Genomic DNA, 17,145 nt, shown 5'->3' with positions numbered 1-17,145 from the left:
TCTATCTGTGACACCCACAACAATACATGACAGAAGTTTAAGACATTCCACTTCCTGGCACCTTTAGCATCCCGGCACCCCTAGGCTAAAAGCAATACTTATAGTTCCACTTATTAAGTAGTTCAGTCTAAACAACATAATAATTATTTCTGTCCAAACAACTTATTAGCCTTTTGGAAAAAAAAACAGTGCATAAAAATTGAAAGAATAAACCTTTTTCTTTCATTCCTGAGTCATAAGCACTAGCGGGCTGTGTGCATCTCTTGGGCACGGCACAACTTCTCAAACCTTGGAATCACGCTGGACACCAACACTTTCGTTTCCTGTTCGTGGTTTCTTAGCAACCACCCAAAAGGTGCGGCACAGAAGTATGACATCATCAAAAGGAAGGCGGAGCTGTCTAACGATGGTACTGCAAACTACCCCAAGATGGCAGGCAGTGTGTTGTCTAACACATCAAGTATCACTGTTCCCCTCAGAAATGTAAAAAGAAAAAAACGCCCTTCTGCCCCGCCCCCATGAGTTTGCTGTGGCGCCTTGGGGTGCCTTTGTAATGGAGTTTGAAAACCTCCAATTGTGGTATTGTTGAGTATACTCAAGAAAGTTACATAAATACTATAGTTTCCCCCTTTGCCCTTATAACCCCTCATGGGCCCTGCTTTACCAGCTCTGGGCAAAAACCTTCCAGTCTCCTTCCCAGTCTGGTGAACTCCAGGTGAATATGCCCCAAGGACCCTTTTCATCATCTTCACTCAGAACTTTCCTGAAATTCATGATGAATATGCTCCAAAGAGAACTAGAGAACTCAATGCCTGGCCCATCAAGGCCTGTTCTTCCTCCTGTGTTCCTTGCTTCTGAGGGTAGAACCCCTGTCCTTGCAACATCCAGGCTCAAAACACCAGGCAACAGCCTGCTCCTGCCACTGTTGTCGCCACTACAGCTGGCCTAGTGTTGGGTGCTTGTGGAGGCCCTTACGTCCACCACTTCATTATCCATGCCAGCCCACCCTCTTAGGACCTCAAAGGCCTTCCTGCATCTGGCTTCTGTTGGTCGCTTGCCCACTAATTCTTAGCACAGGCTAAATCCACATTAACCATTCTGTGCCACACAAGTGGCTCAAAGAGCATAAGAAATGGATACCACCCAGTTTGGAGTCCTTCACCTCAACTTCACACCCAACCCACTTCCTCCCCAGTCTCTGGCTGTTCCTCTTCATGTACCCTGGTGTCAGGTGTAGGAAGCCAGTGTTCCCTTTCGTACACACTGAGCACTCTCCAGACACCATTCCTTTACCTACAGTGCAACCCCCAACCTGACACTTTCCCTTCCATCTCAATCCTCTGTATTAGGGTTTTCAGAGAAACAGAACCAAGAGGATAGTGTGTGGGTAGATATCTATATAGAGAGAAGGCAGGGCAGATTTATTTTAAGAAACTGACTCATGTGAGTGTGTGAGCTGGCAAATCAGAAATCTGCAGGGCAGGCCAACAGGTCAGAGACCTAGAGAAGCGCTGATGTTACAATCTTAAGTCCTAAGGCAGTCTGGAGGCAGGATTCCTTTTTCCTTGGGAAACGGCAGTGTTTTGTTTTGTTTGTTTTTTTTTTTTAGCCCTTCAACTGATTGGGTGAGGCCCACCCACATTATGGAGCGTAATCTGCTTTACTTGAAGTCTCTTGCTTTAAATGGTAATCATGTTAAAAAAAGAAAAATAACCCACAGCAACACCTAGATCTGTCTCACCAAAAACTGAGTACCCTAGCCTAGTCAGGTTGAAACATAAAATCACCCATCACACTCACCTTATTAAGCACCTACTGCATGCAAAGCACTATTATATATGCTGAGGATACCAAAGTTATGCAAAAGACCACCAACAACAACAACAAAAAAGGAACAACCCTGTCCTGAAGAATCTTACCTTCAGGAATAGACAAACAGACAATACACAAATAAAAATAATACAGGAAATTCAATTTTTAAGAAATAAAGAAAAGGCAGGGAGGAGGGAGAGCAAGCACAAGGGAAGACAAGGCAATACTTAAAAACAGGATGATCAGGGCAGGTCTCACTCAGAAGGTAATGTCAAAAAGAACATGGGATGAGGGGGATGGTATACTGGGCAAGGTGGCAGCAAGTGCAAGTTTCCAGGACCTGCCTGGGGGAAAAAGGGAGTAGCTGCAGGGAGCACACAAAATCAGAGTGGCATGGTGAGGCAGGTTGTGTGGAATGTGCTGATGGTGGTAAGGACTCTGGCTTTACTCTGAGATGGGAGCCCTGAGGGTTTCAAGCCAAGGGCAGACTTGACCACTCTGGCCATGACTGAGTGTGGAAATGGGGAGACCAAATAATAACAGGTTATGAGCAATGGGCAAGTTCTGGATATATTTTGAAAGTATATTTTCATGAAATTTATTGGTAGTTTGGCGTGAGAAAAAGAGAGCATCTAAGGCACATCTAGGATTTGTGACCTGAGCAACTGAAAGGCTAGAGTGGCCCCCTTCCAAGCTGGGGATGGCTATGGGAGGAAGACAGGAGCTTATTTTAGATGTGTTAACTCCATTGGGTAGACATGGGGGGTGGGCAGTTGCAGAGACCAGTCCTGAGCTCCAGAGAGAGCTCTGGAGCTTTTGGTTTTGCCTCACCTGCTCATGTGACAGCCAACTTCCTAAAGGTAGCAATCATGTCTTCTTTGTCTCCAACAGCAGCTATCCCAACGCCCCACCCCAAAAGATGCACATTTATTTATTTATTTATTTATTGAGAGAGAGAGAGAGAGTGCGCATGAGTAGTGGGAGGGGTAGAGAAAGACAGGGAGAATCTGGAGCAGACTCCACGCTGAGCATGAACTATGATGTGGGGCTCAATCTCATGACCCTGAGATTATGACCTGAGTCAGAATCCAGAGTCAGATGCTCAAGGGACTGAGCCACCCAGACACCCCTAGATGCACGATAAATACCTACTAAATCAACATCCTACAGGACTAGGACAGACACTTATTATCTGGTAAAGGATGGACATTCTGGAGTATTTGGGAAATCTACTTTTTTTTTTTTTAAAGATTTTATTTATTTATTTGTCAGAGAGAGAGGAGCGAGAGTGAGCACAGGCAGACAGAGTGGCAGGCAGAGGCAGAGGGAGAAGCAGGCTCCCCGCCAAGCAAGGAGCCCGATGTGGGACTCGATCCCAGGACGCTGGGATCACGACCTGAGCTGAAGGCAGCTGCTTAACCAACTGAGCCACCCAGGCGTCCCGGGAAATCTACCTTCTTAAGAGCATAGCACAAGGGTTGGCTGCATGTGTTCTGCAGCCAGACTACCTAGGTTCAAATCCCAGTGTCTCTACTTTTGTGTGACCTCGAGGAAGCTGCTTAACATCAGGTTTCCCAATTACAATATGGGGATACCCCCAAATCCACTGGCAGGTTGAGGATTAAATAAGTTAATACTGAACAGAGCTTAGAAGAGCTCTGATACATAGAAAAAGCAATATAAAGGTTAAATATTATTAGAAATACTATCAATATTACTTGTCACCCACTTTAAAGACTTATTTTGACCTGCCTATGGCCATAATTATACCCGTCTGCAAACAGTGCTCATATGGGATCTCAAGACAGTGGAAAAAGGTCCAAAACCCTCTCTAAGTTACAGAAGTGTTTAAATGAACAATCTGATTTCTTGTGTTTTATATTTCCAAAATTTGGCAATACATGATTCGGTCACATTCCATTCACCAGAGTTTGTGAGTAACCAACTCTCTCCTTATCCAACCTTATGAATGAGGTCTATTACAATAATTTCTTCAAACTTGGGCATTTGGGAGCTATTCCGAAAAACCTGAAGGTTTCCTCAGGAAGTAGTTCCTCGGGGTGAAATACAAAGTAGGAAATTTCAAAACACACACATACACACACACACACACAGTCATGTACACATGAATGGAAGCTGATAATCCTCTGCAAGAAATAAATGCTGACAGTCAAGGGGGTCTGACTGTAGAAGAACAAAATGGGACATTCTGAGAAAGTTGTCATTGAAAGAGCAGCTGGCTTCCTGATTGAAAAAATGTGGGAACATCTAATACAGTTTCATAAAGTCACTTCACAGCTGGTCTGGGCACCTGGGTGGCTCAGGTGCTTAAGCGTCTGCCTTTGGCTCAGGTCATGAGTCCACAGTCCTGGGATCGAGCCCTGCATAGGGCTCCCTTGCTCAGAGGGAATCAGCTTCTCCCTTCCTTTCTGCCCCTCCCCCCACTCATATTTTTTTCTCTCTCCCGAATAAATAAATAAAATCTTTAAAAAGAAAGAAGGAAAGCGTTGCTCAGTATCAGATGAGCTGGGCAAAACACAGCTGACACGGACTTTGCACCACTCGCTGGTGTTGGTGCCCCATAACACCTGAGGGCTGAAGTCCCCTCTCCTTTGAAGCACAAAAGAGGGGCAAGCCGGGGCACCATACAAGCCAGAGCCACCCCGCCTCATCCTGTGCAACCAGGACAAGGAAGCTGCTTGGCCCCCTCCTGCACTCCCCACACACCACAAGGGCAGTCAGACCCAAGAAAACTCCAAAGCAAAGCCCTTGATACCCCAAATAGTGTCTCCTCCGTCTCTGTCTTGGCAGGTAGCCATCAGGCATAGAATGTGACCTGATTTTCTAGCTCTTTGGTTCTGGCCCCGCTGAGAGCCGATTCTTCTTCCTCAATTCAGCCCAGGTGGGGAGTAAGTCACACAAATGCATATTTAAAAGCTTAACCGAATTCTTATTTGGAGAGCAAGGAATTAACAGGGCTCAAGCAGTGGCCATCACTTGCCCGCTGTACCAATCTTTTCACAGAAACCATTCTGGTAAAATATGCAATGATAATAACGAAAGCCCCTTTGGGGGCCCAGAAGCAAAGGGAAACTTAAATTTATGTCAAAAACTGAATGTGAATGGGAGGAAAGATCACACACATGCAAAACCTTTAAAAGGTAAACATAAAAGAAATGTCTGGCTAAATGTTTCTCTTTGTCAGTGAAAAAAGAACCCAAGCCTTAGCCAAGTGTGTTGCCCATTCTTTGCTGAAGGAAAAGAGAGAGATGCTTACTATAGGGCAAACAGGACTTTCAGCCATGATGAAAATACTCCACCTCTGCAGTATCCAAGGCCTGGGCCAATAACTACGTGTGGCTCTAGGGCACTTGAAATGTGGCTAATGGGACTGAGGAGCTGAAATTTTTATTTTCTTTCATTTTAATTCATTTTACATTGAAATGTACATGGTCATGTGTAGGTAGTAGCCAAGGGGCAGGACTGCTCAGCTAGGACACTTAACAGCTGGCAACGTTTTTCTTTTCCTCCGATGAAACTAAAATCACAGCCAAACAACAGTGTTTTAAATTATCACCAAAATACTTGGTATCTCAATACAGGCCCTGGCCCCAAACTCAGAAAACTTAGAAGAAAGTGATTTGAGGGTGTCATTTCTTGCCGTGCAGTTGTGCCTCTCCAGTTTTCGTGTCTGTCACCCCGTGGCTTCATGTATTTGGAAATCTGTGCTTGTAGACGTAGTCTCATTTGCGAAACCAGAACGTCACGGTCTCTTCCCTATGTCTAGGAAACATAAAAAAGTGAACTTGAGGCAAATTACTTAACCTCGCTAAGCTTCAGTTTCCTCAAGGCTAAAGTGCAGATAAGAGCAGTACTTGCTTCTTCTGAGGATTAAGTTCAAAGAATGCATGTAGAGTGCCTAACAGTGCCAGGCCAAGGGTAAGCACTGGGAAAGTGGCAGCTATAATTATTATTTTGTTAATAACAATAGTGAAATCTGCAATATAATAAGAAGAGTGCTACTAAAATAGAGTTGGACAGGTGACAGGTTTTCCTAGGCCAAAACACTTTGAACCTGTTTCCAAGGCTACAATGAAGTATAATACCCGTGAAATATATCTTGGGGACATCTCGGCACTCATGGTCAACCCCCAGATGGGCAATCACCCAGTCAGTTACCACGAGTCACCAGAATCATTCAGCCAGACTTACTGAGACCCTACTCTGTGGCAGGCACTGTCCTAGGCTGTCAGATCACAACAGTTTCCAAATACAGTGTAAAGACTCGAGACTCTGTCCCATCTGTCATCTGACCCCACTGAGACACTTTGGCCAGAAGCAAATATTTCATTCTAGGGTCCCACGCAATCTGGGAGGCTCCATTCCTGTTTCCTGAATCATCCAAGGCCAGGTTAAGCTGCTGGTTCACGGAACGGGACCAAAGGGTAAGGGGACCTGAGGGGACCTGGCCTGTTTTGTCAGCCAGGACCACGAGAGCATGTCGACAAGTCATGTTTCTCACTGACAGGCCAAATCACTTTAACAGCAGAGCTGGTTTCTGAGCCTTCAAAAAACCAAATCTGATCTGCCTCACAAAGCAAACACAACCTGCTTTCAGCAGCCAGCTGCGCAAGCCGGTGAAATCCAACGGGAATCTCCTCCACCAAGTTCACATCAACCAGACCAATACGTCAGAAATCCCCCAGGAGAAACTAGCAGAAGAGTGGTGGAATTCTGTGGGTTTGGGAGTTATTTTTCCTTTATATAGAAAGTACTCAATCAATCTTATTTCACAACCAAGGGTACATTACCCTGTGGAATTCCCTTCTCTGAAGATCTCAACAAGTAAAATATTTGTCTGATCATCTGTAATAATTTAAGTGTGAACTCACTTACTGGCAGAGTTAGAGATTTCTCACAACTCCTCCACCTATAAAAAAGCAACGTGCTTTGGACTGTCTAAGGTATCCAATTGCTATACCCTGCTAGCCCCGAAACACTGGTCAAGACATGCCCTTGACTTTGGGACAGGAAAACAGGGTTGTCGTATCTGGAATCTCTTACTTGTATTCTTTGCTGGTAGGGCCACAAAAATTGTACAACCGTGTTGGGGAAAGACCTAGCAGCTTCTTATAAGGTTCACATATACCCCTTCTGTGACCTAATGATTCTATTTCTAGGCATTTACCCATGAGAAATGAGAACATATGTCCCTAGGAAGACTTGTACACAAATATTCATAGCAGCTTCATTTACAATACTTCCCTAAAACTGGGACTAACTCACGTGTCCATCAATGGAAGGAATATATTAACAAACTGTGGTATGGACATGTCCTGGAATATATAATTCAGCAATTAAAAAAAAACAAAATACTGATAGATACAACATGGATGAATCTTAAAAATACGGCGAATGGAAGAAGCTTTACATGATACTATAGAACACCATTTACAGGAATTCAAGAACAGACTAAACTAACAGTAAAAAATAATCAGCAGTCGTTGCCACTGAAAGAAGGCAGGGACGGACTGGAAATGGGGATGAGGAACTTTCTGAGGTGATGGTAATATTCCTTATCTTGATCACAACTAGGGTTACACAGGTGTACACATTTATCAAAACATTATGCAAATATTACTCTGAAGATTTGTGCATTTCACTCTATGCATATGCATTTTACCTTAAGACAATCATGAACATATATTGAACTCTGCATAATAAAATGTGCACTGAACCATTAAGAAGTGACCTGTGTCAATGTCTATAATTTACTTTAAAGTGCATAAAATAATAAGTTGAGATTTACTGATGGATGGGACTTAAGTTGGGACTTAAGATGGACAGAGGGATGAATAGATCGACAGATGCGTAATAAAGCCAGTACTGCTAAATTATTCTCTAGGTATGGGTATTTGAACGGTTACTGTTCTTGCAACTGTTTTTTAAGTTTTTTTTTTTTTTAATCATTATTTATTTGACAGACACAGTGAGAGAGGGAACACAAGCAGGGGGAGTGGAAGAGGGAGAAGCAGGCTTCCCCCTGAAGAGAGAGCCTGGTGTGGGGCTTGATCCCAGGACCCGGGGATCATGACCCAAGCCGAAGGCAGACGCCTAATGATGGAGCCACCCACGCGCCCCTATTCTTGCAAAATTTTTGTATTTTTAAAAATGAGATAGGTGGGGAAAGAGTCATAATACCCTCTCCTTGACATCCCCCCCCCAAGTTAGATATTTGGCAAGACACCCACGCCCACCAAACCATGGGTCCATATAGTTTCAATTCTGCAGAAAAGTGAAGACTGGAAGAACACAAGAAGCTTTACAGGAACTCCCATCACTTATGCCAAAGATTTTCTGCCTGTTTCCCTACAGACAAAGCAATTATTTGAATGGAAGCCAAAAATTCCTGCTCAAGAGGGAGAAAAAGAACTCATTCCTAATTTGTTCTCTTTCAATTCCTGCACCAATCTATTAGCTAACTGCACAACACTCCACTTTCATTTGCCCGGTGTCCATTAAGCCAAAAGACTAACAAAGAAACACCAACCCAGGGACTTGATACACAGAGGATGAAGTCCCAGTTCTCAGGACCAGAAACCCTGCTGAAGGCAAAAGAGGATGCAGAGTCAGTCTGAGGTTAAAGTGATTTCATTGAGGTTAGCACACACGCACGCACCAAAGAGCCCCAAACAGTTTGTTGCTTAACCCCTCTGTGGGGTTTGGTGACATCTGGGGTCACTTGAATTTCATTGGGAATTCAGCTGTTCGGAGGTATGAATTGGAATCCCGGCAGCCAGAGACACGTGGGGTGCATAGTGTGCCCTACCCACAGGCCCAGAGGTGGCTCACATTAAGCCCGCCTTCCTTCCTGGCAGGGCCTCACTTATCCTGAGATGACACACTATGGCAGGGGCTGGAAGACGCCTGGCCTGACTGTGCGCCCAGCATCTGAAAACAGCTGTACCAATTACAAGAAAGGACTGTTGCCTGAAACCCAGGGCAGGCACTCAGATTTGGCTTCTGTGTGAGACTTAAAATATATACATACATACATTTTGTTTAAGTCCCCCAACAAACTCACTGCCACCACCCAGTGTCCCCGGAGACCACCCACAACCACATGGGGCAGCTAAGCATGATCAAACCGGAGGCAGCAGGGAGCGTGCCTGGGTCTAGCACTTTTGGCTTCCACGTGGTTCTCGATGCCAAGACCGCGATATCCTGGGTCAAGGACACAAGCCCTGGTCTGGGGAGGTGGGGGAGTGCTGCGTGCCTGACAATCGGGTTTTCTGAAATGTACACTGCCACCACCCCACTTTGGCCCAAGACCTACCCTGGCGTCCCTTGAGCCTGGGAAAGTGGGTTAGGACAAGTAAAGAAATCCCCTTACGGAAGGAGAGATGCCTTTTCAGTGCCGCAGACTCCGGGCGCCCAGAGTCTCTGCGCCTCCCGCGGCTGCGGCGCTTCCTCAGGACGCGCGCGGCAGGTCGGCTCCCATCTATACAGCACCCCTGCGCCACCAACAAGCCCACCTCCCAGGGCACACGCAGAAGGGCAGCTAGAGCCTCCCAACTCCCCACCCCACCCAGCCTCGCGCCATCCTGAACCCGCACTTCGTGTCCAGCTCCTGTCGGATCTTTGCCAAGGACCCCCTGCAGTTGTGTCCCAGACCCACCTGTAGCCTCAAAGCTTCCCCTCTGCTTCTCTCTTTGGCGCCGCGAGCCTGCAGAGTCCACGACCCCTGACAAACTGCTCTAGGTGCCTCTCCCCATAGCGTGCCAGGGACGATTTATCCCCCCCTCCAAAAAAAAAGTTGGCCAAGACCGCTGTGTGCTGTGGATCGGCGCCTACCCTATCCAACCCGGCCGGGGGTGCGGTTGGGGGCGGGGGTGGTGGGGGCGGTGGCCCTCTGGCAACCGCGGCAACCTGCAAGGAGGCGCCACGCGGGGCTCCTCCAGTCCGCCGCGGTCCGGGTCCGCGGGGCCAGATGGCAGGGCCTGTGCCTGCCTACACCCCAAGTCCTGCCGCGCGCTCACCTACCGTTCGGAACCGGTTGAGGAGAATGCGCTGGCGCGGGCTCCCCGAGACAGCGTGCTCCGTCCCGGGAGGAAAGTTTGTGCCATACAGCGCAGGCGGCGCGGGGAAGGCGTGGGCGCCAGTGGGTGGGGGCGGGAAGCGGCGGCACGGCGCGCTCGGGTGTCCGTCCCTCCCGCGATCTGTGCGTCCGTCTCTCCGCGGAGCCCGCGGCCGCCGCGCTCCCGCTCGCTGCGCCCTGAGCCTGGCGCGCTCCGGCTCCAGCCCCGACGCGCCCCCGCCGCCGCCGCGCGTCCGCCGGCTACACTTCCTCTTCCTCTGAACTCATGTGCAAAATATGCTGCGCTGCATCTTCGGGGGAGCCGCCGGCCCCTGACAGCCGCCTCGGGAGCAGCGAGCCCGCCCCGCGCCCCTGGGCGCCCTGCACCCCTCCGAAGCCCCGCGCCGCTTCCTCCACGCGGCGGGCCACCTGCGCGCCACACGCGCCGCACCCCTCGGGCTACCTTCGCTGCCCCTCCGCGCACAGGTCGGAGGCTCAGGGATCCATCCTCTCGATCCCTCCTAACCACGGTTGTGTGTGGCAGGAGGGCACACCTAGCTGGGGTGCTGCATGGTGACTGCCACCAAGGGGCTGAGGGTGTGGGAGGATAATTGAGAGTGGACAGTTCCTCCTCCCCATTCCACAGGTGTCCCCCCACCCCATCTAAGTTATTTATTGAATCAGTGATTAATGAGAGGGATAATGCCACCGTCTCCTTGCCACGCCCCATTCCACCTACTTCAGGTGGTCAGAAGGTTTAAGATCTGGGGGAACCATTTTGGACTGCAACTTAAGGTTGCCCAAAGGGACAATTACATAAATAAAGCACCAAGGCAGGGCTGACTTGGTAAAGTGAAAACATAAAGCAGAGAGCCCATTAAAAAGTATTTTTTTCTCAGAACTTTTTAAACAAGACAAAATTACAGTGTAAGGGTGAAAAGCAGGAATCCTAAAGCCATTGGGGTTGGCCTGGCCTCTATACTTAACACCCTGTGTGATCTGGGTAAGTGCTTTAACTGCTCTGGGCCTGTTCCCTCAATTGTTAAATAGCACTTCCTCCTGGATTTTGCTTAGGAAGCACTCTATAACTTAGCTATTATCATCGTTATTATTAATATTATAAGAGGACCACAACAAGACAGCTGACATAATCTAATTAATTATCTACATTTTCTGGTTGGGCAAAGAGAGGGCCTTAGGCATTGGAGCCCAGAGAGTAGAGGGCTGGTTTTGGGGCCCAGCGGTTTTTTAATGAGGTCCTTCTGGTACTAATAACCACGCCCCAGGGGTTAAGGAAAAGTTATTTTGTCTTCAGGAATTCCTGTTTCACATAGCCCCTCAGAGATTTTCTTCCTGATTTTCTTTTTCCAAGGCCATCAGTTATGTGTTCCTCCCTCCTGTACCCAACACCATTCTTGTTTGTGTTTTGTTCCTTTCCCTTTCCAGCTCACCACTTGCTGGCATCACTCACCACCACCAGTAGAATTTTCTCCAGCTCTCTCTCCTCGGCTTGCCATCTGAGAGAAAATAATAAGACCAGGTGACAGACCAGGTCCAGGGGCAAACAAAAGTGTATGGGCACAAGGGTCCAGTGGCACCACCCTGGTTTTGAACACTCACCTATGTGGCCAAAAGGAGGAAGGATCTTTATGTCATTTATCTGCCAAGGCCTTGAGTTTTGCAAGTCAGGGCCCATCTGAAGTCTTTCTGATCCTTTCTAATCCTTACCTCACAGAGAAAAAAAAGTAACTTTTATAGGTGTTAGCCAGAAATGCACAAATAAACATGGAGTATTTAAATGAAGATAAAGAGAAAATACAGCATAACCTGGTTGTGGTTGGGGGAAGAGGTTGATTTCATTTAAGCAAATCATTTTCACTCTATAAATTTTTGCATATTTTTAAAACACCTGGTCATTGGGGTTAATAAGTTATTCTGATTATTTCCATTTTCTTCCACTCAACGTTTTCCTGAATATTAACAATGTGTAAATGTCTTTTTTTCCCTACTTGAATCTGCCTTTTTTTTTAGGGTTTTCTAGAATTCTCGACCTTCCCCCTAGATATTCTGACACTTCCTACCTGATACATAGTAGGTGTTCAATAAACATTTGTGGAATGAATGGATAAGTCATTAACCTCCACATCTTTCAAGGCTCTGGGTAACCTCCATCGAACAATTATCTGAAATATTCTCATTCTTTTTCACCTGGAATACCCAATGAGGAGTCGATGTTGGGTTCATTTGTGCTACGTAGAGGTCAACCTCGATTTTCCACTTGGCTGCTATGGACTGGCCAGCCAGGGGATAGACCCTGGACAGCTGGGACTCACCTCTGACTGACCTCGCCTACCCAGCGTCAACCCCAAAGATGCTGGAACTATATCCTGGTGGGTTACCTTGGCAACCTCACAATGTCATCTGTTAGAATGTCCTAGGGCGGCAGCTTTTAATTCTATCACAGCGGTCTCATCGGGGGTCATGTAATAGTGCTGTTTTTCCTCTGCTCACACTTCCTCCCCCTATGATTTAACACTAAGTACTCAGGGAGGGAGCTGAACACGGGGAAAACCAAGCTATTATAGCACGACAGGTCACAGATGGCCCCAGAACTGGGATCCTGAGTGTTTGCAGTCGATAAAATGCAGGGCCCAAGTTAATGGGGAAGCTGGTTCTCCCCACATCCCCCATGGAAATGAGAGGAGTTAAACCAGCCCAGGCAAGCGTAAGCAGCAGCCGTGGCCAGACTGTACAATTCTTGAAAAAGCTCAGTTAAAGGAACCCCCCACTGGAGCATTTCTCTCTCCTGGCCTCAACAGTATCGCCCCACTCTGGAGATGATTAGGCCATGGGTACTGGCAGCCAGAGCTGTTTTGCACCTTAGCTACGCTGAAGCTTGGAAGGAAGGAGAAGCCCAACTAAACCTCTCTTAGTGCCCTCCTTCTCCTCACCCCCAACCCCCACTTCATAATTTCACCACACGCAGCACCCCCCAATTCAGCTCAAAATAACTCAGGCCCCCATTATTCTGTAAAGAGCAAGAACAACTTATGCAGAAAGCAGACCCATCAAAAGCCTCAGGACCTGAAGAGCTATTATCCTCTGTTTTCACAAGGCTTTGAAAGCCAGATCTTGTACAGGACAACTAAACAGTGGCATTTCAGGGCTGACGGGAAAGATAAGTAAACTCATACGTGCCCTGGGGGTATAGGAATTATTCATCTTTATCATCACCATTAATATTTTAAGTGGGTTTGCTGCCACAGTGAGGTCACAGTTTGTCCAGCTGCTCCGTACTAAATAGAGGCCAGAAGCCGGCCCCATGTAGGGTGACACTGGTTTCTATGAGGAGGCATGGTGGCAGAGGCCAGATTCTGTGCCCCAGAGCCAGTGGTTTTGGAAGAACTCCTGGCCCTTCGTCCATGAGGACAGGCAAAGCCTTCACAGATGTACCTCTTGCAAGTCTGTGGTGTCCCTGGTCACCATGGAGCAGGGCATACTTGTGCCAGGCTCCAAACATGCCCTGGGATGCCCCCAGCTGTGTGGGGGTGTGAACTGGGGTGGGGACAGGGAGCTTGTTAGGATGTTGTGTATGTGTGCATTGATTGGCCAAGGCTAAGGACTTTGGTCCACAGTGTGGTCAGACTACTCTGCAAATGCCACCACAAGCGTCACCAGTTTGAGGAAATGTACGATTGCCAAATGTTCATTCACACTCTTACACTATAAATAGATATATATATAGATACAGATATAGATATAGATATAGATATCGTTACTGTTATTTGGCTCCTGAATCCACTCCTCATTTTTCCTCTGAATTCCCAGTCTGTCCAACAAGCAGTTCAGGGGAGCAGGGGCCCTCCTGTGGCTGAGAGAGAATTTGCTCTCTGGAGCAAAGAGCCATGAGACTGAATTTCAGGAATATTTTGTGAAGCATGCTGCTATTTGCAGCCTTGTTATCCTCATGCAGCCTGAGGAACCCTCTGGCTTTACCAAAAGCTATCCACACCAATAGCCCTTCACTGGTTATCCAATTCCTGGAACATCTCTACTGATTTGCATTTGCAAACAAGGTTTATTACCAGAAATGAATGAATATATATACATTTATATATATATATTTATATATATATATATATATATATATAAAACATACATTCATACATACATATATATGAATACATAGAAGCTTATACATTCTACAGATTAAAAAAAGAAGATTGTGGAAGTAAATCGTTAAGTAAATGGTGGTATAAGATTTTGATACATTTATGTGATTTCCCTCCTACCACCATTCCTTCCCCTCTCCCACTGTATTTCTTGTGATGCTGTACCAATGCTCTTTGCATCAGTTTAGACTAGAGAAGACATAGTGTGCCACAAGAGAGAGTTATCATGGCAATACAAGAGGAAAAAGTAAAATTCTTGGCTTTGGGGTTTTGAAAGTCAAGGTCCAGATATAAAATTAAAAAGATGTGGATGGGGCACCTGGGCAGTGGGTTAAAGTCTCTGCTTTCGGCTCGGGATCCCAGGGTCCTGAGATCGAGCCACACATCGGGCTTTATGCTCCATGGGGAGCCTCCTTCCTCCTTTCTCTCTCTCTGCCTGCCTCTCTGCCTGCTTTTGAACTCTGTCTGTCAAATAAATAAATAAAATCTTTAAAAAAGAAAAAGATGTGGAAAAATATGAACTCAAGTAGAACCATTGTTCCCTATCACATCTCCTTTCTTTCCTTAGCCACCCCCATCCCTATCCCGTACACACACACACACACACACACCTTCCAAATATAGACCAAAGCTGCCAAACGAGAGCAAGGTGAGCTGAGAGAAACAGAGGGGCTATGTCAATAGGGAGCAATTGGTAGGACTTGGAGACTGACTACAGTTGGAATTCAGAAGTCTACTTCCCTCCATTCAAGGGAGAATCATCCAGAATAACACTTGGAAACCCTGTAGACAACTAGACAACAACTCTTGGAACTTGTCCAGGAGCACTACAGATCTTCAGCAGAGGAAGGCAAAATGCTGTTCATCCTTCCCTCTACATTTGGCAATGAACTCCCACAAAGAGCATGACCTCTGAGTCAACCAGGAGGACTAACTCCTATTCCTTGAGTTCAATCCTCAATGGCCTAAGATGCCATTTAGCCCTTGAGATGGAAAGTAGGGCTCTTTACACACTCAGGGACAGTGCGAAGATCCGAGTATGAAAGATGCTCCTACCTATTTCTGTGATGCCTGTACTTAGATGGACCTAAGTGGACCAGCTCGAGATCCTCGTTACACAGCAGGACTGTAGTGATCATCAGTGCTGTTCCCTAAATATTTCTGGTCCTCTCCTGGTCCCATGGTAGAAGTGATCTTCCTAGCTCCTGGTGATGGATTACGAGGGCTTATAGGACTAGTTCTTGCCCATGCATTGTGAGCAGAAGTGATGTGTATCACTTGTGTGACAATGACTTGACAGGAAGAGACACTCCAGAGTTCTCTCTTCTCTCTAGCAAGGCCATTGGCAACATTTGACCCATGAATGCTTGTGGGAAGCTAAGCCATGCATCTAACCTATAAGGATTATATAACATGAAGAGGAAATGATTTGTTTTTGTTTTTGTTTTTTTAAGATTTTATTTATCAGAGAGAGGGGGAGAGAGAGAGCACAGGCAGACAGAATGGCAGGCAGAGGCAGAGGGAGAAGCAGGCTCCCTGCTGAGCAAGGAGCCCGATGTGGGACTCAATCCCAGGACGCTGGGATCATGACCTGAGCCGAAGGCAGCTGCTTAACCAACTGAGCCACCCAGGCGTCCCGAAAATGATTTAAGTCACTGAGACTACAAGTTGTTCTTTCCTTCTTTTTAAAAAATTAATTAATTAATTAATTTGTCAGACAGAGAGCATAAGCAGGCAGAGTAGCAGGGAGAGGAGGAGGGAGAAGCAGTCTCCCCACTGAGCAAGGACCATCCCCTCCCAATGTGGGGCTACAAGTTGTTTATTGCTGCAGTAAGCTTACTTCTGTTGATTGGTATTACCTGTTAGAAGCCATTGGATGTTCTGGAAGGCATCACAAGCATATCTGGTAGCTAGAAGGTTAAAGGAGTGGGGTCCAAGTAGAGGACTATTTCCCACATTAACTTGGAATCTTAGTAATTCTAGAGATGTCCAGTTAAAGTTCATGATCAAAAAAACAGTAAGAGCTATTATTGGGACGCCTGACTGGCTAAGTGCCTGCCTTTGGCTCAGGTCATGGTCCCAGGGTCCTGGAGCAAGGCCCACATCGGGCTCCCTGCTTAGTGGGGAGCCTGCTTCTCCCTCTCCCTCTGCTACTCCCCCTGCTTGTGATCTCTTTCTGTCAAATAAATAAATTTATATTTTTAAAAACAAGCTATTATTTACTCACTCATTTAATGTTAACCTATTTATTGAGAACATACTATGTGCCAACACTATGCTCGAACAGGGACACAGCAGGGAATATACTGGCACTGTTCCTATTCTTAGAAAGCTTTCACTTTAACAACATTGAGCTGTTAATTGTAAAGGAAATAAGGCCATGGAGAAACTGAGAGACTTTCCCAAAGGGATGCAGTTAATAAATGGTGAACTGGGTTTAAACTTGAGTTTTTTTACTTCAAATTCTTGGGCTTTCCTCTCTGTCCCCAGCCATTTTAAAATCACAGAACCAGTATAGCTTTGAGCCTGCTTCTGCCTCCCTCTTAATGTTTGCTAACACCTGAAATTTCTTTAATAAGCACAACTTTTCATTCCATAATTAATACTTAGCACAGGGCCTGACAAATAATAGGCATTCGCTAAATGTTGGTTTTGTTTTTTTTTTTTTAATGAGTAAAACATGCTTGAATGAATCAATGAACGAAATAAGAAGGCTTACTTAAAACTATTGATTTAAATATGAGATACCTTCAATTTAGCTTGTTCTAAACCACAACTAAGTAATCACTCAACATAGGTGTGACGCCTGGTAGGGAGGAATAGGTTTTTTTTAAATACTGATGGTCTTTCCAGTCCCAACATATCCTGTCAGCTCACCCCTTTTCTTTGATTGGGGAACCAGCTAAACTGTGGCAGCAATAGCTCAGGAAATGGTTATTTCAGCAGAGAGACAAAGAAAAGTCTTAGAGGTCTCAAAAGCTTTTAAGTTTCTGTTGTTCAAAGAGAGTTAAAATTTAAAAAAAAAAATCTTAAAGAGGCAGAAAAAGATCTCTCCAACCTCCCGAGTGCATACCATCACCCCAT

At 46.2% G+C, this 17,145-nt stretch overlaps 1 protein-coding gene across 2 annotated transcripts in view; it reads right to left on the bottom strand.

The window, feature by feature from the left end:
- Positions 1-10,132, bottom strand: part of RFTN1 (raftlin, lipid raft linker 1) — a 192,843-nt gene extending 182,711 nt beyond the window's left edge. Inside the window, exon 1 of one of the 2 annotated variants that reach the window (XM_059162543.1) lies at positions 9,856-10,132. The gene's annotated coding sequence lies outside the window, so the exon portion shown is untranslated. Of the gene's footprint in view, positions 1-9,490; positions 9,629-9,855 lie in introns of those variants that run through there. The other variant, XM_059162542.1, reaches the window with a different exon arrangement.
- Between the last annotated feature and the right edge of the window lie 7,013 nt (positions 10,133-17,145).

Source organism: Mustela lutreola, chromosome 2 (genome assembly GCF_030435805.1).
Source record: "Mustela lutreola isolate mMusLut2 chromosome 2, mMusLut2.pri, whole genome shotgun sequence".
Lineage (NCBI taxonomy): Eukaryota > Metazoa > Chordata > Mammalia > Carnivora > Mustelidae > Mustela > Mustela lutreola.
The sequence above is the reverse complement of the archived record's forward strand: the minus strand, read 5'-3'. Positions and strand labels throughout refer to the sequence as shown.